At 37.0% G+C, this 23,524-nt stretch overlaps 1 long non-coding RNA gene across 4 annotated transcripts in view; it reads right to left on the reverse strand.

Moving 5' to 3' along the window:
- The window catches only part of LOC121911526, a 92,950-nt gene that overhangs the window by 31,486 nt on the left and 37,940 nt on the right, over window positions 1-23,524 (reverse strand). For 3 of the 4 annotated variants that reach the window (XR_006099887.1, XR_006099885.1, XR_006099884.1), the window contains 2 exons: window positions 15,799-15,957; window positions 13,153-13,297 (listed from right to left, as the gene is read on the reverse strand). This is a non-coding gene — a long non-coding RNA (uncharacterized LOC121911526). The remainder of the gene's footprint in view (window positions 1-13,152; window positions 13,298-15,798; window positions 15,958-23,524) is intronic. The other variant, XR_006099886.1, reaches the window with a different exon arrangement.

A 23,524-nucleotide genomic window follows, 5' to 3' on the forward strand; every position in this document is an offset into this window, starting at 1 on the left:
CTTTTAGCAGATGCGAGGGGCTTTTACTTGACGTCAACTGACCGTCACACATCCGAGCTGTGTTACAGTAACACACCGTGTCACGACCTGCTGCAGTAAAGCCCAGTAAGTGATCATCTTAAAGCTGAAAATCTTGTCAGTGTGCCTCATGCAACCATAAACAGTCTCTGATTTGAATGTGTAAATGTCAGCCGGGACAGATGATGAGCAGCGAGAAGAGGGAACAACCTCTTTCACACGGGCATGTGCACGTCCATGTGCATGCAAATGAATATATGTAGCACACACTCACACAAGCCACATATTAGCACATAACACATTGTGACAAATACTGTACACATAAAACACGTGCATGGGTGACAAATTAAAGGAAAAACAACATGAAGTGTTTTGTTGGGCCACCTCGGGCCTCCAGAACAGCTTCGGTGCTCTTTGGCATTAATTCTCCTTCATGTCTCTGGAACTCCACTAGACGAAGGAACAAAAAGATATTCACTCATTAGTGTTTTGAAGATGGTGGAGGACAGTACCGTCTTTCTATGTTGGTCCAAAATCTTTCATGGTCACTAGAGAAACCATTCAGTGATCCCTCTGTGTGGAAACGTCCGCATTTGTTACTGTATGTGTCTCTACTTTATTCAGATTTTTCCTTTAATTTGGCACCCATCATTATCTGCAGATAAACAAGAACACACACTCGTACATCCGCATGCTCAGCCAGAAAAACACACACGTAGACCTAACATACGTGCAATAATAATAGTAATAATAAAGACACACACACACACACACACACTGTAGCCTACATACGGACAAAGACAAATTACACATGTAAACACACACTAAAATATTTTCACTACAGAGCTGTAAACGTACTGTACAAATAAATGCACACACACTCACACACACACACACACATTTAACTGCAGATGTACACACACTCAAAGAACCACACACACAGTCAGAAATAAAATGTGCATCATCACAAACACATACATAACTATAGACATATGTTTACACAAGTAGTAGTGATAATAATAATAATTAGTATTATTATTCCTACTACATGTGCACACATACTATACACACAATGTAGCCTTCATATAGACAAAGACACTACAAATGTGGAAAGACATATACATCACACACTGGCATATTTACACACAGAGCCAATCACACACAGATTGTAGATAAATGTAACCAATACTTGTGCACACACACATTCACATTAACACGTGCACAAGTATAGGTGTTAAATCTCACACACACAGTAGTAATAGTATTCTACAATAATATACAGTATGGTCCAAAAGTCTGAGACCACTTTCCTATTTGGGAAAGTGGACTCAGACTTTCCTAGTATTCTATAATAATGATAATTACATATAAATGTGCACACACACTGTACAAATAAATGTACACAAATACTGTATGAGCACACACACCCCTGCAGAAGTACACACACACACACACACACACACACACGCACGCACACACACTCATAGAACCACAGCCAAAGTCAGAAATAATACATACACTTTCACAAACACATATACAAGTACAGACATAATTATGTTCAGACACATAATAATAATAAAAATAATAATAATGACATGCACAGGCTCTGTACACATACAAGACAAAGACACAACATGTAAAAGAACATACATTAACACATTAACAAAAACATGTGCATATACACATACTGTACAAATAAATGCATGCACATACTGCATATATACATGCGCACACACACACAACTGCGGAAGTGCACACACACAGAGAACCTCATACGCAGTGTGAAATAAACCACCACGTGTACAAACACAAACTATACATTCAGATCTGTACTGTACACACATGCTTACATCAATACACATTTACTGTTCATACATACACACAGATAAATGGTTAAATGTAGCTGTATAAATACACACACACACACACACACACACACACACAGACACATTCATGCACACACAGAACAAGTCAGTGAGCTGATTAGTCAAACAGCTTGCTGATGGCAACAAAGGGATGCCACCCACGGACTCTGAGGACGCAGCACTGCCTGACTGAAACCATAAACATGTTTATATTTACTTATTGTCTCATTTTAGATCAGGGAGACTGAACATATCTGACATTTAATATCTGAAACTAACCCCTGCATGCTAGCATTTTCAGAAAACAAGAGAATGAGTAGGATCAGGGATTGAGGTTGGCAACACATGTCCCAATAGAAGAGTCAAATGTATTATACAAATGTAATGTACAATATCTTACTAGACAAAAAAAAATCTCAACACTAAAGGAAACATTTAACCAGTCTAATGTAGGTACAACTGGGTTCTAAGAAAAGGTCAAAATCAGTAAAAATAATTATAAAGTATCTTCAGATATTTCTAAAATTCCCTCAATTGAATTTCAAGACAGTGATGTTTAACAAAAAACTGTTAAGCTGCATTTGAGTCATAAGCAGAAGTTGTTATAGTCAACACACATGCAGTGAAATCAATAATTAGAAACCACAACTTTCTAAAAGTCCCTCAACAAAATTTTCAGAATTATGAATTTCAGTTTTACCACCAGAGTCACAACTGGGTCATCAACAAAAATAAATACGTGAAATTAGGCTCATTTTGAAATAGCTCGTCTCAGTCACAGTCAAGACAGAAAGAAATTATCAAGCAGAGACATCGGTGTAAAATTGAAAACGTAAAAATACGCAGACGTTCAAATTTTTTTTTTTCAAAAATGTGAGTCAACTTGGGTTAGATGACTGGATGATCCCGCAAAAAAAACCCCAGTTTGCACCCAGTAGCAGGATTTTGACTTCGAACCGGTTGTCAACAGTAAAGAAACACACTCTTGACAATATTCAGCCACCCTCATTTCTCTCTTTTTTTCTTCCTCTTCTTTTTTTTTTTTTTTTTTTTTTTTTAAACATGCATTTGTTGTTGCTGAAAAGGTTAAAAGATTTTTTTTTTTTCCAGTCGAAACTGAGTGGGTTGTCAGAGAACCGAACATTTCACAAGGCAAATTTCCCCTGGTGCTCTGGTAATATTATCACTCCAAAGCATCACAGTTTCAGTATGACTTATGGATTTATTTATAAGAAGAAAACAAGTCTGACACCAATTAACACAAACACAGTCACATAGGTTCGAGCTTATAATGTCACTTTAAGTAGCACATTTTGAAACAGATTTACACCTTGAAAAACAAATTTGTTACAAATAAATGTCATGTTGGGGTTTCAGTATCTACCTCACTTTCAATATGACCCATCATTTTATAGATATAATTTAAGAGTGTGATGATGCTCATATTGTAGTATTTATATTATTTAATTTGTTTACATCAGTTTAATTTCAAAACAAGCTTGAAACATGTTATATTACATGTGACTATGATGTCTAAATATATTTATTTATACAGTAGAGATACTAAAAATTATTTCAGTATCTTCTTGCTTTTTAGCAAATTATAGCTTAAATATATTTGGATTATCACACTTTTAGAAATGTAGATTGCACCTTAAAAAAAGAAAATAACCGTTTGCCAACATTTAACACCACTCCACCCACTGCTCAAGAGTTTATATGTCACCTTTAAAGGATCATCGATCAAAGTATTTCTCATTCTGATTCAGAGTTTCACTATTACTGGTCGTTTTATTTATTAAAAAACACAAACCCGAAGCAAACAAACCACACTTTGTGCACAAGTCCGGGTTCAAATAATTACTTAGCATTGTTTTCTACACCAACATCGACTGTTTAACTGTGTTTTTCACACTTAAGACACCATGAGAAACATTCAGGGGCCTATGACAAAACACCAGCCAGCCTCCGACTACAATTTTCTAGCGTCCGACAAAAACTGTGAACACAAAGTCAAATCAGAACTGAGGTGGACAATTTTTCCCCAGACAGCAGAGACCGAGTTTGTCTCGATGGGATGTAAACAAGTGTCGCTGGAGACGATCGTACCACCGACATATTTCCCCAAGCACACCTGAAAACTATGACATAATCCAGCATGACTGTGCCACCTAAAAATATAAGTGGAGACATATCAGCTTTACTCGGCGTCTTTTACTATCAAAATTAGTCAGAGAGCAGAGGAGAAGACGTTGAGGCTGGGCTTTGATGCGTTCAAGCACGGTGTGTTTCAAAAAAGTGAAAAGGAAGCTGAGGAGATGAGAGAACAGTGGGTAGAGGAGCTGAAATACGCTTTCCTCTTTCTCTGCCGCTGATATTTTGAAGTTGAAAGAGGGGAGAAAATTAAAGAAAGAGGGCAAGAAAGAGGCAGAAAGGAAAGAAGGAATGAATCAAGAGCAAAATAAAGATCTAGCACAAATAAGAGCAAGTGGAAATCTCTTAATTTCTGCATTTAAATACATAAAAACAGACCTAAAAACAAATCTTATTCTTCTTTGAATTAAGTTTGAGAATGTGAGCTCAAATTTACTTTCCTTTATTTTTGTGTTAAAAATATTTTAAGATAGAGAGACAGACAAAAAAAAGAAAAGAAGTAGAAAAGAAAGTAAAAAAAAAAGAAATGTGTAGTGGAATTATGACACTGGTAAAACCAGAGAAATGTCAAAGAAAATGTGCAAGACTTTTGAAGTATAAATTTAAAAAAAAACGTTTGGCATAAACATACTTCATGATACTCACAAGTCATAGTTTAAATTTCACTATGAGACATTAGTTTCTAAAACGTGGGTTCAGTCTGAATCATGTCACCTTTAATGCCTCATTGATCAAAGTAGTTCTCTTTTTGATTCAGTTTCATGGCACAGAAAGGAATAGAAAAATCTACTTTTCTCTCTTTGTGCGCCTTCTATATGTTTTGACGCAGAAATAAGAGAAAAGTGAAAGAAAAAAAAAAGATTGGAAAGAGGCCCCCTTCCCCCGCCCCACCCCGCAAAAAAAAAAGACAGAGAAAAGTTTAAGACAGAAAGATATGGTTCAATCGTGGCACATGAAGACCTGCAGCACATAACAGCTCATTCTGACAGTACAGAGAAATGTGGGAGGCTTTACAGACAGAACAAAAGTCGTAGGAGAGCTGTGGCCTGAAACAGCGTCTCCATTTTGAAGTGAGATGTGAAAACGACACCACCATCTGTTGAAGTGGTGAAGAGACAACCAGTTACAACTAGGCCTCACACACCTCCACAAACCAACAGTCTAACATGATTTGCTTCAAAATAACTTCCCCTTCGTGGTTTTTTTAAAATATTTATTCTTTATGTTAGAATATCAGACTTTATGTAAGTCAGTTACATGATTTTCAAACGGTCATATAAATCAATTCATCCATCAAATTTCATATATAGTTATTTGATTGAGCTCTGAATCATGTGGTATTAAGGATTAAATCAAGTAGTTTAAACTTTACTCATCATGACTAATAACACCACTTGCCGAGTGCCGCTGGCGTAAAATAAGCCAACAAAGAAAGTCGCGCTCGGAAAAACTATGCGGAGAAAGTGAATAGAGAGTAACACTCTCCCCTACCTTAAAAACTACCCTCACAGTGCCCTCCTGCAAATAACCCCAAATCATATCCTCCAGAGGTTTTGTTAAAAATATGGCAACTTTATCAGGATAAAACTGTTGTGTCTCTATGTGCAACCTTGTGCACTTTTCAACCATTTTAGTGTCTGACTAGTAGGTTTAAGTTTACATTTATTCATTTGGCAGACATTTTTGTCCAAAAAGTAAATAATATACAATACAAGCGTCAATGGATCAAGGAGAAGCCGTCCAGAAAAAGTGCCACGATATTCACTTCTGCCTGACGCAAGCGCCACAAGGCTTGCAGGTGCTTGAAGTAATATATGCCTAGTGCAATGAGAGAGAGCCTGAGAAGGATTGAGAGATGGAGAAAGAGCATATTAAGTAAGTACTGCTGACCAAATCCAGTTCGCAACTGGGTCCAACACTGAGGGATCATACAGGAGAAGAGTTTGGATTTAGATTTCCTGCCTCGCAGTGACAGTAGGACCAGGCGTTTGCAGATTGTAGGGAATCGAGAACTTGCATAAACCTGAATAAGGGAGTTTAGGTACATAAGTGGGTGCTGTGCATTAGTGACTTGACCTTAAAGTGAGCAGCAACATGGAGGCACTGGAGAGAAATGAGAAGTGGGGTGACATGAGCCGTTTTAGGCTGGTTGAAGACCAGACGTGCTTCTGCATTTTTGGATCATTTGCAGAGGTTTTGCTATGCATACTGTGCAAGTTTAAAATTGATAGTGCCTTCAAAAATACCCACAAGAGACCAAAACAAAAGTACTGTCCATAGCATGTACACCATCATTTAGCTACAAATGTCACGATGAAATGCGCTGCTTTTAATAGATGTGAAAACTACACTTATGCAACACAACACCTCACAAAATGATGATTCCTAAGAGTCCAAAATCTCACTATAGAGTAAATTATTGAGCATTTATTCTATAGGGAATGGTGATTTAGTGAAGAGCCCTTTTTCACAGCAGACATTTTAAATTATAGTAAGTTCAAAATGTTAACTTAGTATAGTAGGTCAACATAGTGATTCTACACTAGTTTAGCCATTGTAGGAAAAGCACAGGTGTCGCTAATAACATTAACAATGGCTCTGTTCTTTATAAGCACCAGCATGCACTATAGCAGGACCCTGAAACCATCCACTAAATTCAATTCAGCTATAATTAAAGTTATTAGACACCTGTGATTTCTCTACTGTGACATAGATAGATACTTAATTTGTCCCTGTAGGGAAACTGGTTTACAGCGCTCTCACAAGGCATTTCATCACAACATCACAAAAAGCCAATAGACATACTCCTACACATACCCATACACGTACCTCACAGCTAGCATCAAATTAGGTGTAAGGAAAAGAAAAAAAAGAGAGAGAGAAAAAGGAGAGAACAATAATTAGGACGTGCCAGACGAGCTGGACATCCTTTGGAAGGAGTGGTCAAATGCATGAGAGATAAGGTGCTAAGGCATTGCCTGTTTAAAAACTTAATGGCTTGTGGAACAAATAAAAAAGTTGGATCTATTTTTAGTAAATAGAGGAGGGCAATATCGTCGCCCAGATGGCAACAATTTAACTGAGGAGGCAAGGGGGGTGCATCTGGTCACCCACAAGGTTGTTTGCTTTATCGTTCTGCTTGTTAACTCCCCACATGTCTAAATGTCTTCTGTGAAAAAAGCCTACAAGGGAGTGATTCTGGACACAGCTTGTGTGTACTAAATCGTTCACATCAACAACATACTGTACCTCAGCAGAGTTAGCAGGTCTATGGTGTAAAAAGTCTTAACCCTAATCTTCTAAAGAAACTCTTAAATGTATGCTCTTGTTATGGGCTTGTCTTAACAAAGTTGTCATAGCAAAGTATACTTGCAGTTAATGATATTAATAATTACTGTAGGATATGTAATTATGGTGTGATAACGAGCAGACACTGCTTACCAACTGGCTCATCTGAATCACATTTCATTAGCTGCTGTTGTGTCACCCCACTGTGAAAATGATTTGCTGGACGTACTGTACAGAGAAGCGGAAGTGTAATGACGTCGTATCCCGTCATATCCAGAACATACAGGTGGTACATCTAAGAATCGTGTGACATGTACGCCTTCACTTCCCCTCACCACTCGGTAATTCCAGGAACTGTGCATCACACAAGTACACAGCGAGAGGACAGAGTCTGAGGGGAGCAGAGAATTGAAAATAAAATGCTCTTGCCCTTCAGCTGGCCTTAAAATTGACAAGCATAAATGTTGATTAAAACTACTTAGAGGAAGTGAGGAGTAGGTTAAAGGATAGGTTCACAATTCTTCCAAGTCTGTCCTAAAACAATAGTGAAATGCTAAAATCAACATTAACATGTTTTTCTTGCTGTAATCAGTCCTCCTGTTCATACTGACCATTAGAAGATCCTTTCCTGCACTTTCAACATAAGCAATGGGGGAAAAAAATCAGTGAAAATACAGTCCTCCTTCCGTGCAAAAGTGTATTTAAAAGTTTATTTGAAGCTATTATGAAGCTTTAGTCGTCCCACTTAGTCAAATCAAGTCAATATCTTTCAAAGTTACAGTCTTTTTAGTGCCAAATTCCTTTTTTTTGTCACGATCCTTCAACTGCAGCTGAGCAGCAAAAAACCAGCCATCAAGACACAAAGAGGGATTCTTTTTACTAAAAGACTGTAACTGTGGCAGATATCCAGTTTATTTCACTAACTCAGACTGCTGAAGCTTCATACTATCTTCAGATACACTTTTCAATACATTTTTACACAAACAGGACTGTGGATTTTGTCCTCCATCACTAACATTATAAGCTGCATTAAGAAGGGATCTTCTAACGGTCAGTATAAACAGGAGGAATGATTACAGTGAGCAAAACCTGTTTCAGTGTTCATTTGGGCTACGACTGTTGTTTTAAGACTTGGAAAAAGTGTGAACTATCCTTTAACATCACTGCTCACTCACTCTCAGTGGGTCAGTGTCACAGAAGTCCATTTCCAGTATTGGACTGTCACTTAAGATGGTGACAGAGATTCCCCGTAAAGGGAAGCCACTGAGTTTGTTAAACCTCTGCAGAATTTTACAATGCATTCTGGGTAAGTACATTGCAATGACGTGTACATTAGGACTTTCCTGACAACCCGAGCATTTCACTACAGAACTACTGAGCAGTTTCGACACACATCTACCGGTCTTTTCATTGGGCAACGCTTCCCAGCAACAGGCAACAATGGAGACAACAAGCAGAACAAAACTCCATTCAAGTGTGTGCTGATCACGTGAACAACACAATAAGTAATACACATCAACATTCAAATATCAGTTATGATGTTTGATATTGCCAGTTGATAAAAGAAGTATGAGATAGATACAAGGATACAAAATAGATATCACATGAAATATCACAATATGCATATAAAATAAACACGAAGTAGATGTCATGTACCCGATGCACAAATATCAGAGACCAGACATGATTTTAACCTTGCTGTAGCTCACAATGTTCTTCTAAATATTCACTTTTAAACTCTGTCACCTTTTCAAATCTGAAAATACCATGATTAAAGTTGGATCAGCTTATCCCACTATTACTTTCAGATTCATGTACAGATATGTTCACTGCCGGAATAAAAGACTCTCTAGTCTCTCCATGGAGCCGTTTATCATCATCATCATCAAGTGTTCACTGAATGAAATCACAAGAACATGCAGAACAATCTGCAGCTGAGCTTTTGTTCTCCCTTGTAGATAAACCTTCGAATAGGTCTGGAGTCAGGCCAATAACAAAACCTGCCTTTCTCATCAGCATGTTGATTTGATTTCATCCGTCATTTCTCTCAGGAGCTGTGATACAAAGCTGCTGATTTAAAGACAAACATCTTTTCTCTTGACATCAAATCATCTAAGCTTCTCTGGAGAAAAATGATCTGCACTTCCTCAATAAAACATTGTTTTCCTTCCTGATCAGTGTCTTATTCAGAAGACGTGGCTCAGTAAAATAATGAAATACCATAATATCAACAGTGTGACAGTATACTAAAGATGAAATATTAATCCCTTTCGAACATATTTACATACTAGAAACTCTTAGTGATTAGTAATGTGGGTATGACGACAAAAAATTGACAATCACTGTTATTTTACTCAGCTAGAGCAATCTAGAAAGTTAAAAAACATAGCTGTATATCACTGCATTAAAAAAAACATAATCTCAATTCATCCCAGCTCCAGACAAAGGCACTAGGTTCTATTTGCTGATACTTAATAACAGGAAAAAGCTTGTTAAGTGGAGGTTTCACTAATAAGAGCCCATTACATCCAGTTAGCAGTCCTGTCTTTGAATCAAAGAGCAAGAAATTCATTTGAAAGAAAGAAACTAACAATTAACTGCTTGAGCTTATTAGTATTAATGTTTAATCATGGAGATCACACAAGACAGAGGCCACAGAAGCTCAGAATGACAAGTCTACAGGCAGTGTGAATATTAAAAAGGTCAATGTCTTCTTTGTGGTGAACCTATTTTTGTGATTTTGTTAGTGATCTAATTTTGAAGTTTGACAAGCTGAAGTTGAGAAAGGACACAGTCCATGACTCCAGCAAAGGTTCAAAAGTGCAAGCCACATATTTCTTTGGTAAAACTTTGTTTACTACACTAAAACATCGGGTGGGGGGAAAAAATCCAAGAGAAAACAGAAGTACCTCCTGTTTCCAAGTGCAATGAAGCTTATAGAACAGTGCATCACTGACTCCCACTCTCTTCCTACATGCAAAGTGTGAAGGATCTAGAAACAATGAGACCTGTTTGCTCAAATGTCCCCGGGTTACTTTATCATGTGAGAGGTGAGGCTTGTGAAACTTGGAGGAGCTGATGTGAAGAGACATTTTTGAAATCTGCCTCAGTACCACCTGCTGAGACTCTTCTCCTCAAACTAACCCGAGAACCCAAAGACTCAAATTATTATTGTCTCAGTTCGACCATGATCAACAACAATAACTTTGGTCTCTCCTGAATTTTAATCTGATGCCTTAACCAGATCAAATAAACTAAAAGACTAATGACAATCCCAGCAGCCTCAGCTGTACTCTGTTTATGCTAATTAGCAAATGTTAGAATGTTGATGCAGTAAACTGGGATGGTGAACACGGTAAACATTATATCGTCATTGCAATCATGATAGCATTAGATCAAATCACAGCCTCACAGAGCTGCTGGGCACCACCGCTGCCTCTATTGTTCTCTATGTAAACACGGCAACAGTGGCAAGAAGAAAATGAGACTGCTGCTCTCGTAAACACGCCATGTGACCATGGCAGAAACATACAGGAGCAGATTATTATATTATACACTTCTTCACCAGCAGTGAACAAACAGATCAATGAAGACAAACAGTCTTCATGCAACATCGGCCTCAAAGTTTGATTGTACAGTCTCAGCCAACAAACAACATTTATGATTTTAGTTCTCACAAAACCTGCTATGATAATTGTATCATATTGCCAACCGTTTCCTTTATTCTAAGCTACAACCTGATGCATTTACTACTAACTGGATAGCAGCAGACTGTAGTGTATGGTGCAGGCTGTTAGTAGGACTGAAAGCACATGAAGTGTTGTTTGAAAAGACTAATTTCTTAAAACCGCTGTAGTTTACGGAAAACGTTATTAGTGTACATAGTGTATTTGCTGGGAACTACTTTCAGTTTACTTTGATATTTTTATGGGATTTGCTGACTGTTATAGGTCAATCCTTCTAAAAATACTTCAGTGTGCAGTTTACATTTTAAATATTTGACCTCTTGAATGTTTTGTTTAAAGAGAACCACACAAGGCTGTTATGCGTTACATCGGCTGTTGGCAGGAATCAAACCTCTGACCTCTCATAGGGGTTCATGAGTTTTAGGATGTACACAACAAAAGGGACTTAAAGTGATCAATCAAAAGAAAAAAAAAGTGCTACAAAATCATCATCTGCAAAACGATAACTGTGAAAAAGAAAGGTATTGCAGAAACATCAAATTTCTGCACAACACAAACTTTTTTTGGGCTGTGAACAGGGCACAAAATGAGCACCAGCCACTAGCTAAATGCTGGTAAAATATGCAAGTGGCTGGTAGATTTGCTTCACTCACCAGCCAAATGAAAAATAATGATAATCTATTGAGTGGCCGATAAAATTTGAACATTCACTAGCCTTTTGGCTGGTGGACAAAAAAGTTAATTTTGCACGCATGGCTGTGAAGATAAAAATAAATCTATCTTTAGACATCTTTAAATTTTAGCACCTTAAACATGTCGGTGCATCTTCTAACAGTCAGAAGTTGATTTTATCTGGTCAAGTGGGAGGTAAACTAACTGTTTGGCTCATAATGTGTCTTTTAAAGCTAAACACTTTTTTCTCTTCACAACGTGCTTGTTTTTTTTATCAGTCTCTACATCACAGAACGTGTGTGTGCATGAGTCTGTCTGTGTGTCGGTGGCAAGCAGACGTCTCGCTGTCCTGATGTGAAAGACTGCAGGCCTCCTACGGTCTGGAACACAAGATAACCACAAGTGGGAGAGGTCTCATGTTCACACATACACACCATGGCACAGACTCACTGTTGATAAGGCAGTGAGTACAATTTTTTTTTTTTTTTAAATGTCACACTCTTATAAAGTAATTTCTGTCCATATTTGAATTGTAAAAACCTATTTTCCTTGAAGCAAGTCGATTTGCATCCCACGGCATTGGCAGATATTTATTCTTAGAAAACAATAAAATTTTAAGGACTCAAATTAGCTTCATAAAAATGAGCGTGTTGTTACATGTTACACAACCTCAGTAATATCACTAATTTTAATCAGATGCATTTCATGTGATGTGCTATTTTCCCCACTTTTGCACAAAAATTCATTGTTTATAGCAATGATAAAGAACGTTTTTTTATGTGGTAAACCTCAACGGCAACACCATTAGAAAGCAAACTGACGCACAAAAAAAAAAACTGACAAACGGATTTATCAGTCTATTTCACAGGCGAGCCATTTCTAAGAAGAACTTGCATACTTATTCATTTTACAGAATAAATCAACGTTTTACAGACTCAGTCTTCACCGTGTCTCCTCCTGTCACAGCAATAGTGAGAGACATTATTAGTTAACGCTTCTTCTCGGCAACAGGCAACAAAGTGATACAAACACACAGCCAAAACTGGAAAGGACCTGGACCAGAAAACACTTGAAGGTCTAGACAGAGGCAACAAAGAGATGAGAAGTGTAAAAAGACAAAGATGTGCCTTTGTGATTTTCCCACAGAGGAAAAGTAGTCATAGCAATTGCATCATTTTGTGTTATTTTAAAAAGAAGTGGTATGTGTTTTCCCACGTGATAAACCACCCTAGTGATTTGGTAACTCTAAGCTTCACTAAAAAGTCATGAAATTTTTAAAAGTCATTACAAAACCAAAGGTCAACTTCTCTGCTGTCACATTAGAGAGAAGGAAAGACGGAAATGTTGGTCTTTGCTGGTTTTCCAGCTACTGGAGAACAATGACTGACATTTAAGATGTTGAGGAAAAAGAGGTTAAAGGGTTAAGGACAATCTGAATCATTAAACATTTGATTTGTTATGATTCACACCTCTAAGGTTTGGCAGAGGTTTGGTGGCACCCAGCGACTCGAAGCATGTGGAAAAGTTTTTGATGTGTTGATAGAGCGGAAGATTGTCGAATCATGAGGCGATGAGATGCAGTTTTTCTTGGCAGCAGTAAGTTCTCCTCGCCAACTGTGAAAAGTAGTTCAGAGTCATCGTATCACAACAGGTTTTCAGGGGAAAGGTAATATTCTAACTTGAAATTTTTAGATAATAAGCCAACAAAGACAAATGACTGTGAAACAGTGCCACTCAATCCTCAAGCACTTTACATTGGATACAGTGAATCATTGGGTCAAACAAAGGCTCCCTGTGAGCTAATCCACACTAATTTCACAATGAAAGCTTTCATATTCACCTTCTTCATCACTTTATTGAGTCTCAGACAACTTTTCTTCACTAAAGCTTCAAGCTCAATGAGCTAATTCAGACAGATGTGTGTTTATATAACGTTAGACTTCTTCATGAAGTATAATTACGATCATTTTCATCCTGAACCATATTTTTGCACTGTTGTCCACCATACTAATCGATTCTGGCCAAACACGAAGCAAGTTTGAGCTTAAGTATTGGATTTCTTAAAGAGTTTTATTGAGGCTTAAAGGCCACAGACTTTTCTCTATCCATCCCTCAGTCGAAATGAAAGCATTAAAACCAAAACAGTACTGGCTTTGTGGTAGTTTTTTTAGACATCCGCAATAGGACCACTTATCTGACTGCACATTTTTAAACAAGCAAGCTTTTTCTTCAGAGCTGCCAAGCTAAATTTCTCCAGTGCAGTCCTACTGGGCACTGGCCAAGCATGACTTTTCCAACTCACTGATGACTTAACGTAACAGTAATAAAAATGGTCTAAAGTCAAACTTTCTCGAATCGTCGATGCCATCTGTTTCAGCTCTTTTCTTGTTTGTTTTTGCCAGCTGACAGTTTTCTACGCAATTTAAAGCAGTGCAACAATAAATCAAGATGACAGGTCCAGTACAGCATACAGATCTGCTTTGTAAGTTTTATGTCCTGTGCTATCTTTTGAAATAAAATGGAAGATTTTTTTTTTTTTTTTTTGGTTTCATGACAGCACCCCCTGTCTGTGCATATATTATGTTATTATATTATATGGAATTTTGATAGTTGAAAAATAGCAATAACAATTTCTTGTTACCAATTGGCTAATTTATATGCTGTGATAAGCTAATATCAACAGATATATCGGTCTGGCAAATTTATCTGTCAGGCTCAAGTCCAAAGACATTTTTTCCCCCTTTCCTTTCAACAATAAAAAATATAAACAATACATTAATAATCACTGACATGGTTTGAGAAAGAATTTTCAGTTGGATTTAAAGGGGACATATCATGCTTTTTTGTGATTTTCTATCATTTACATTATGTCGGATATCTATGTTAAACATGGTCAAAGTTCCTAAACTTGAGATGAACGTATGTAAAAATAATCCCTGCAGGTCAAAAGCCAGGGCTTCAGCCTGCTCTGAACACTTTGTTTGCAAAGTTACCTCTACTTCCTCCTCAAACAAACGTCGGATCGTTCGAGCATGCCCACATACACCCGTTCGTTCTGTAGCCATTGTTGCTGAGGTTGTTCCATGGGCTATTCACATTTTCCACTCGCATATTTAGGATCAGATTCAGGCTCGAAGTTAAATGTTTGAGTAAAGAATAAGAAAAAAAAAAAGTGAAAAAGTGGTGATATGCTGCCCCCTGTTTGTTTGGATCAGGTGGCCAATTCTTACACATTAAACCTTTAAGGAGACAGGAGCTAAAACAGCCTGTTTCAGACAGAGGCTGAACTGAAGGGCTACATAAAAGGACCAGTATAAGTTAAATAAGGAGTTTTTTTTTAACTGTAAATCATCCAAAGATATTCCAGTAGAGCTCCACAATATAAATATAGACCTGGAAATATGCATGATACATCACCCGTAGAATACTGGATGCATTATTTATGTCTTATTGTAGTGCTGCAACCAGGCAAGTAACACGTGGCATTATGCAATAGTTTTGAAATTGAAGAGATTTTGGTTCAATTTGATGAACATGATAGAAAACAATGGGAAAGTCCAGTTCAGGTAGACAATGAGTCAGAGTGCTGCTTTAATAGTGACACAGCTTCACATCAGTAAGAGGCAGATCAGATAAGAGACAAGCGGTAAAGCAGGTTGCTCGGCACATGATCTCTCTACCTCAAATTAGCGGATTGTTTCCTCGCACAGTGTGGTGTGACTTGTAGACAGGAACAAGAAAGGCTTGTCATAGGGGAATCCGTCATAAACCAAATGTTTCTGATAAACAGGTGATCAGTAGTGGGGATACTGTGCGTGTTCCAGGAATATGAATATATAGCATGGCTCAAAACATACCATATTTAGTCAGTTTCAAGGTGAAACAACAGTTTTTTTCTTGTCAACTTCTGAAAAACAAAACTGAGAAAAGGTTTGTGGGTTTCAGGCTATGCTTTACTATTCAGGGAGAGGTATGACAGGAGGCACTGGTATTGCTGCATGCTGACATTTAACGTTTTCTGGGCGTGTGTGTGTGTATGTGTGTGTGTGTGTGTGTGTGTGTGTGTGTGTGTGTGCCATCTGTGGAGCCAAATAAAGCCCACACACTCCTCTCACCTGAACTCTCAACACTTCATGTGACTTTTATCTCCTTCATGTTCAATCTTTGTTGTCTTTCTTATTCTCTTCCTTTCAGGTGATTCACTCTCGATCCAGCAGCCATGTGGAGGTTTCTCATCTCTTGGCAACAATATGCGTGGACAGCTGAGTGTAGAGCTGAAACAATTAGACCATTAGTTGGTCGACAAAAAATTAACTTGATGATTTATTGTGAAAATGTGTCAAGCAAAATTCACAGGTTTAGGTTTTCTGTTAATGGTCCAAATGATGAATATTTGCTGTTTTTCTTTGTCTTCTCTGATAATAGATTGAATATTTTGGGGTTTTAGATTGTTGGTCGAACAAAACTAGAAATCAAAGACATAATTGGACTCTGGGAGATTGTGATGGACATTTTACACTATTTTCTGACATTTTAAAGAACAATTTATCAACTAATGTAATGAATATCATAAAATTAAACATTAGATCTCAACTGAATAAGCTCAGCTACTGCTATCTATGAGCAGTTTTGGGAACTGATAATTCCATTATTGTTGTGATATGCTTAGATAATGTTGTAAACTTGCAAACTATTATCTGTCTTGGAAACAGCTCACAAGCCAGTGTAGCTGTTTGCAAAATTAACCTGCTGTTTACATCTAAAAGACATTTCTAAATTGTCACCTAATCTGCCTCATGCATGTTATTCACTTGAACCTAAAGTGAACCACAACAAGTGTTTCCAGGTATTATGTGCACAGCTAACTCGCCCCTGTAGCTCAAAGATGGCATAAGTTGCTAACACACAACAAAGTCAACAAAGCACACACCTTCTGTACAGGGTTCAACTCAATATTAGATTAGATAAGATTGACTTTACTGTCCACTTAAGTGGAAATTTGTCTTGAGCTTCTCCCAAAGTACAGTAAAAGTACATACATAGCACAACACACCATTAAAAAACAAACATATAAAAAATACAGTAGTGCAAATGGGCAGGAAGCAGCAGATAGGTATAAATAATACCACAGTGCCAACCTTGTATAAAAAACAGGTGTTCGCTGATGCATTCATTCTGTGCTCAGTGTCTGTATAGCATAGGGAATATTATACACACTTCTTGTGTTATTGTCTGTAAAGTGGAACTCACTGGCTCATCGTGGTTTTTTTTTCTTTGTAAAACTGCATATTTATAGACCAACAGTAACAGATGTATCTGCTAATTACAGCTGTGTGCAAGATTCAAATGAGTTTTTCTCTTAATGTTTACATTCAAAAGGTCATGCTCATCTACTCTAAATGCCATGCTAACACTGCGTGGAACATCAGGAAATGCACCAAACTGCAAAGAGGAAAGTGACATTTCTGACAGAGCAGATGAGCCAGGTGATTAATATTTAGCCTGATTTACAGTCATGATTGGCAGAAAATTATTTGCAGTGCTGTTCTTTGAATCTTTGAAGTATCCGAATCTCTCAGCTGAAAAAAAACACAGCCTGGTAAATGGTCTGAGCTCATTTATGAAGGGATTTGCTGAGCTTCTGCAGGTTCTTAGGCTGATAAGGTGGATTTGCACAATATACTGCATATCCAAAAGGTGTTATTTCTGCAAAGTCCCATTTTTGTGTTGTTCTTTGCTAATTGGACTTTCTCTGCATCTGCAGCCTGAGAGGAAGGCTGCAGACACCACTCGGGGCTGAAGAAATACAGCAACCTCCCACGCAAATTATTTAATCTGTTTTACAGTCAATATTCACCTAAAAAAAAAAAAAAAAAAAAAGCTAGAATTGAGCTCTACTCTTTATGTCACAACAAAGTGTAATAATGCAGCAATTTACACACTGTTTCTATTTTTTTATTAGACCATGATCAATTTGGTGGAAAGTAGCAGCAGTAGTTGCTGAAACATTACTGAATTAAATTATATTTTAGTGTCAGCTCCCGTCTGGAATTAATAACATACTCCATCTTACACCCAAATGTGCAGCCGGCACATAAGCCTACTGTACAAGACACTACTTACATTACACACAGACGTCAGAGAAGACAAAGCAAACAAAGCAAACAACACATGATACTCTATCCATAATGTATGAAAACATACTGGAGTGTCTGCGTCTAATGACCATCTCAGCCAAAACTAGTATACGTCCACATTCCACTGGAAAGTTATTGCATCATGACGCAGCATACACCCGAGTACTGAACGTTCCCAAGAGGGTCAAATACAATCCTGAACAAAACAAATAATACTGAAATTTAAATCTGATGCAACAACATTAGCTTCTAGTGAGTAATAACTATCTGTTTTCCAGTAATGAATTATGATTTTAGTGATTTTAGACATTAAGCTTGATGCCCTTTAATGAGGTTAAAGGTCACTATATTCATTCTCATACTGTACGTTTAGATAATGTTGTCAACTAGTATACTATTGTATCTTGTAAACATACGAGAAGCTCACAAACCAATGAACATTATACCTGTAGTTGTGGTAATGGTAATAACAGTACTTGTTCTAATAGTGGTATCAATAATTATAGTAGTAACAGCTAATGTAGAAGTTGTTGATGTAATATTAGTAGTAGAAATTATAATTATTATTACTGTAGTAGTAATAGTAGTAGCAATATTAGAAATGGAAGTACCAACAATAGCAGTAAAAGTACTAATAATAGTATTATCAGATGTAGTAGTAGTAGTTGTAATAGTAGTAATGGTAGAAATCATTGTAGTAGTAGTAATAATATTAAAAATGGAAGTAGCAACAATAACAGTAATAGTAATAGTAGTAGTAGTAGTATCAGTAGTAGTTGTGATATTAGTAGTAATGGTAAAAAATGTGATATTACTGTAGTAGTAGTAGTAGTAGTAGTAGTAATGTTAAAAATGGAAGTAGCAATAATAAAGAGTAATGGTATCACCAGTAGTATGTGTAGTAGTTTTGATAGTGGTCACTTTTTTCCAAATGAATATTATGAGTAATAATAGTACATGCAGTATGAATTCTACACCAGCAGTGTTAGTATTAGTAGTAGTAACATTAGTAGTAGCAGAAATGATAATATCTATAGTAAAATGTACGTGTGTCGTGTTTTTAATCCATGTTTTGGCTCCAAAATGTCGTATGTGCATATTGTCCACTCACTGAGCTGTGAGATTTTTCAGAAACACAAAGTGCAAAAATGATGAAAATCAAAGTTAGGTGGAAAAAAACAAAACAAAAATATATTGCACACTGCAGGTTAATAATATTTGTCAAGGTGACCCACGAAGATCCCAGCGTGCCAGAGGCCTCTAGAGAACACACATCACACTCTTGGCAAACACAATTAGGTGTCGTATAAAGTGCGTGCTGACGGATGGAGGGTTGATGTGTGTGTGTGTGTGTGTGCAAGAGCGAGAGAGAAAGTGAGTGTGTGGGTGTCTGAGTGTTTACCTGCGTGAGACTGTATGAGGGTGTCAGCGGCTGTGGGTGTGTATGTAGGTGTGTGCTACGAGTGGGATAGGATAACTTAATGATAAAAATCTCTCATTTCCATAGCTGACATGCTTCACTGCGGATCATTGCCTGATTTCCTTATGAAGCTTCACACCCAGACACAAACATCAGGTTTCATTCCACACAGATATTTATGTTTTAAAGTGGGACATTCGCTGGAAAACACATCTTCTACCATTCAGTTATGATAAGGGACCTACTGTAGTTATTTTAGGACAACTACATCTCTGACAGATGTAAATACTGGGACAGTGATGTGCGTTTTTAATGCTGTTATTGTTTCAACATCCTCTAGCATGGAGGCCTTACATAACACACTATATGCAGACTAAGATTGTTTCAGTGCCAATCCTCTCTTCACATATTCAGCCAAACTCGTAAAAATAAGTTCACTTTTGATCTTCGTCTATCCCCTAAAAGTGTGTTCAAACTGGAGAATTAACTCTCCACACTGCTTCTCAATGACATACTGTGCTGTATATTGTAGAGCTGCAATGATTAGTCGATTAATCAATTAGTTGCCAAATATTAAATTCATCTCCAACTATTTTTGATAGTCAATTAATCCTTTTAAGACATCTTTGAAAAAAAAAAAGTCAAAATTCTCTTGTTCCAGCTTCTCAAATGTGAATATTTCCTGGTCTCTTTAGTCCTCTGACAGTAAACTGAATATCTTTGGGTTGTGGACTGATAAACGGGACAAAAGACGACATTTGAGGTTGCATCTTGGGCTTTGGGAAACATTTTTCCCAATTTTATAGACCACACAACTAACTGATTAATCGAGAAAATAATCCACAGATTAGTCAATAATGAAAATAATTGTTAGTTGCAGCCCTAGCATGTTGTATCTGCTTGTTCCAACACATCTGAAATCCAAAAGGTGTCTCTTTTTTATGCTTTCTTGAGCATTGAAGTGTAATTTATGACTTGTGCACCGTTTGAAACTCATGTTCTCATAATTCTGTCTGATACACAGTAAATGCTGCCTTTGATAACACTGGGATTTTACCTAAAACTCAGTGATATTGAGCAATAAACAGTGTGTGGGTCTGGCATGGTTTAAGTTAGGGCTGCACCTAACCACTATTTTCACTTCTCTGTTCAGGCTGCAAGTATTTGGGCTGTTCTGTTTTGGCTTTTAATTACAGTACATTAGAAACTTTTAATGTCTGATGAACCATGTAAAAACTGAAGCCTTTTCTATACCCCCAAAAGGTAAAAACTGGTCACCCAATATGGACACAGACACCCCCAAACATTATTAAAGCCACAAATCAGCACTTTACGTCATACTACTTACTCATTTTAAATGCAATGTAGTGAATTAGAGATGAGCAACATACCATGAAAAACATACTAAATGACTGATTTATATAATCAACACTGCCGGTGCTAAATAAAGAAAAAAGAGACAGAATAGCCTTATTTGCCCTCTTGGAACATAAATGATCTAAACAAGGCAAATTTAAAAGGAGTGCTGTACATATTGAATTATACGTCTCGCATCCTGAAACTGAACAGTCACTTGTACAAAAACACCAACTGTGTATTATCATTAACACAGAGCAACTCATAACCACAACAGTATAACACACATTGCTTTGATGCCCACAACATTTTTTGTAGAAGCAGGTGTCACTTTCCACCTCGATTAGATGAATATGGTTTGAATGAAAGTACCGTATTTATTGTGCAGTTTCACTTGATGTTTATCTGAAATCAAATCTTTTAAAGCTGAGCGTGAACTTCCATCTGGGAAGCAGAGGAAACGGTTGAAATCATGTTTTGCTAAATCTGTGAAGGGACCGGCATGAAGACACGTCACATCACGTCTCGACTGGCAAATTTGTTATTCCATCCAAGTCAACCAAGAGATATAAAAGAAAACACCAAATATAAGGTTCAGTTTCAGCAAATAATAAGTAAGCTAAAAGTAAAAATACACAACCACCAGATCAGTTTAGATACAGACTAAACCCTGGTTAGGAACAACTTATCTATAGCACCACAAGCTCCTCAAAAGCTTCTGCTTCAGAAAAACAGATTTAATGATGTCCCAGACACCTTAAAAACATGTTCATGAGCGCTGCGGCAAGTGCAGTCGCATGCATGTTCGCATGCAACTAACCATTTATGATTTACTGAACAGATAATTCCCACATGTCAAATCTTTTGTTTAGTGTTTGCGTGCAAGGTGTTTTGCAAAAGACTTAAAAATATCATATGCTTTACTCACTGTTTTAACTTAACTTTGATATGCTTATTTTTCATATTAATGGGTATTTTAATGTCACTTAAATTAAACTCATCCACCATTTAGCCATGAAAATGATATTTATAAGGCTTAGTAGCTGCACACAAGAGGAAAATTACATCAAGATTTAGGTTCTTTTATAGGAAATATCAAAAGAAAAAAAAAAAAAAATCCTGAAATGATATATCATTGTTTCAGGTTCTTTATTTTCCACTGTACACACCTACTGTCTGTATTTGTATTGTCTGGTTCCCCGGTTCACACAGTCACAAGCTCCGGTTGCCGAGGCTCAAAGCTACGATGTGAAATGAAAACAAACACCGTCCACCTCCTGCAGTACGTGCAGCATTTAAAGTCTTTACTTTGCACCCTGCAGTAGAAGCTCCCATTTAACCTGCAGCATTTCTACTGTAACATTCATTTTAGAGCCGGTGACACCACTACTTGGGTGAATATTACCTTCCTCACAACCACAGGAGTCCAAGGTGACTCAGACACACGCACGCATAGTCACACAAGAATAAAGATGTGAAACTTTATATATTCAAAGTACAAAGAAAATGAAATTTGAACTCTGAATTTGATGTCACGGCTGAGTGATGATAGGAGTTTGAAAGGTTATTGATCGTCTCTATACAGTTTTCTATCACGACAGAGAAAAACACATCAGATATTAAATATAAGATGCATTGAAGCTATTCTCTCTCACAAAAGATTATATGTTTAAAGAAAATAATGTACAGATGTCACTGCACATGCCAATTCCATAATCAAACTGATAATAAATAGATTATTTATCATTACTTTTAGGGTGGCACAGACTGTTTTTCAATGATAGGTTTAATAATTCTGTCATGTTTGAAATAAAATAATATGCATATATGTAGGTCTCAATATTATCTACAGAATATTAAAAGGTTTTTATTTTTAGATGTTACAGAAAAGACTTGGGGTATTGATGTCATTAATACCTCTTAACACACTTTTTTTTAAAAAGAGCCTCCATCATTTCTTCCTGCTTGTGTGAAGTGAATGAATTTCCTTCTATGTGTGTGTGAAAGACTGAGCAGGAAAAACAAACTCAAAATGTCAAACGTCTGTCTTCTCATCACACAGGAAGCTTATCAGGCCGTGACATTTCGATTATCGGGTCTTGTTGTTTTCGTTGTTTACAGAGTGATAACTTGTCAATACCTGTCAACAATATCCACAGGAACATTTTCACCTCATGCAAAAGGAAGTCGTGACATCTTGTTATTTTACATTTTATTCAAATCACACGGTTTTCCCCCCCAGAAGAGCTGCATTATTTCTCATGATCAATTGTGAAAAATGTCTTCAATTAAGTCGCGATTTAAACTGCATTTATTTTAAAGTTGCCACCAATCAGCGCAGTTTTTATAAAAAACGGTGGAAATCTTTTAATAGATGAATAAAACGAACTTTACATAGTCGTGGCTTCATAACAGCATGAGATGATACATTCAAATAATAAGTGATGTTATCATAGACTAATAAAAAGATAAATAAATGTATTTATCGCAACAAAAACGTTTTAAAGGGCACAGACGCGCCGCAAACCCTCATAATGCGTCCCAGAGGTTTCTGAAACTGGATATAAGAGAAGAAAAGGCCAAAAGTTAAAAACCAGCTCACACAGGAACCAATTTGGACTTAAATGTGTCTATTTTTCCTTTCTTTTCTTTTTAAATCGTGGCACGTCCAGCGTCATTTTGTTGTCTTAAAACTGTTTTTAATTTTGCAGGCCATCCTGTCTCAGCATAACTGGGTCCAAATGTGATCTGGTCATCACAGCTGCTGCAGAAATAAGCAACACAAATCGAAAATGCACAAGCATTCATTTGGAAATCACATCACTATTCGTCTTTATTCAACACACTGACTAATATTATTAGTTCTTGTCAAGTCTTGAAGTCATTAAAACTTAATTTCCAGCAGCAGCAGCAGGAAATTAATTACAG

This window comes from Thunnus maccoyii, chromosome 14, assembly GCF_910596095.1.
Source record: "Thunnus maccoyii chromosome 14, fThuMac1.1, whole genome shotgun sequence".
In the NCBI taxonomy this organism is placed as follows: Eukaryota; Metazoa; Chordata; class Actinopteri; order Scombriformes; family Scombridae; genus Thunnus; species Thunnus maccoyii.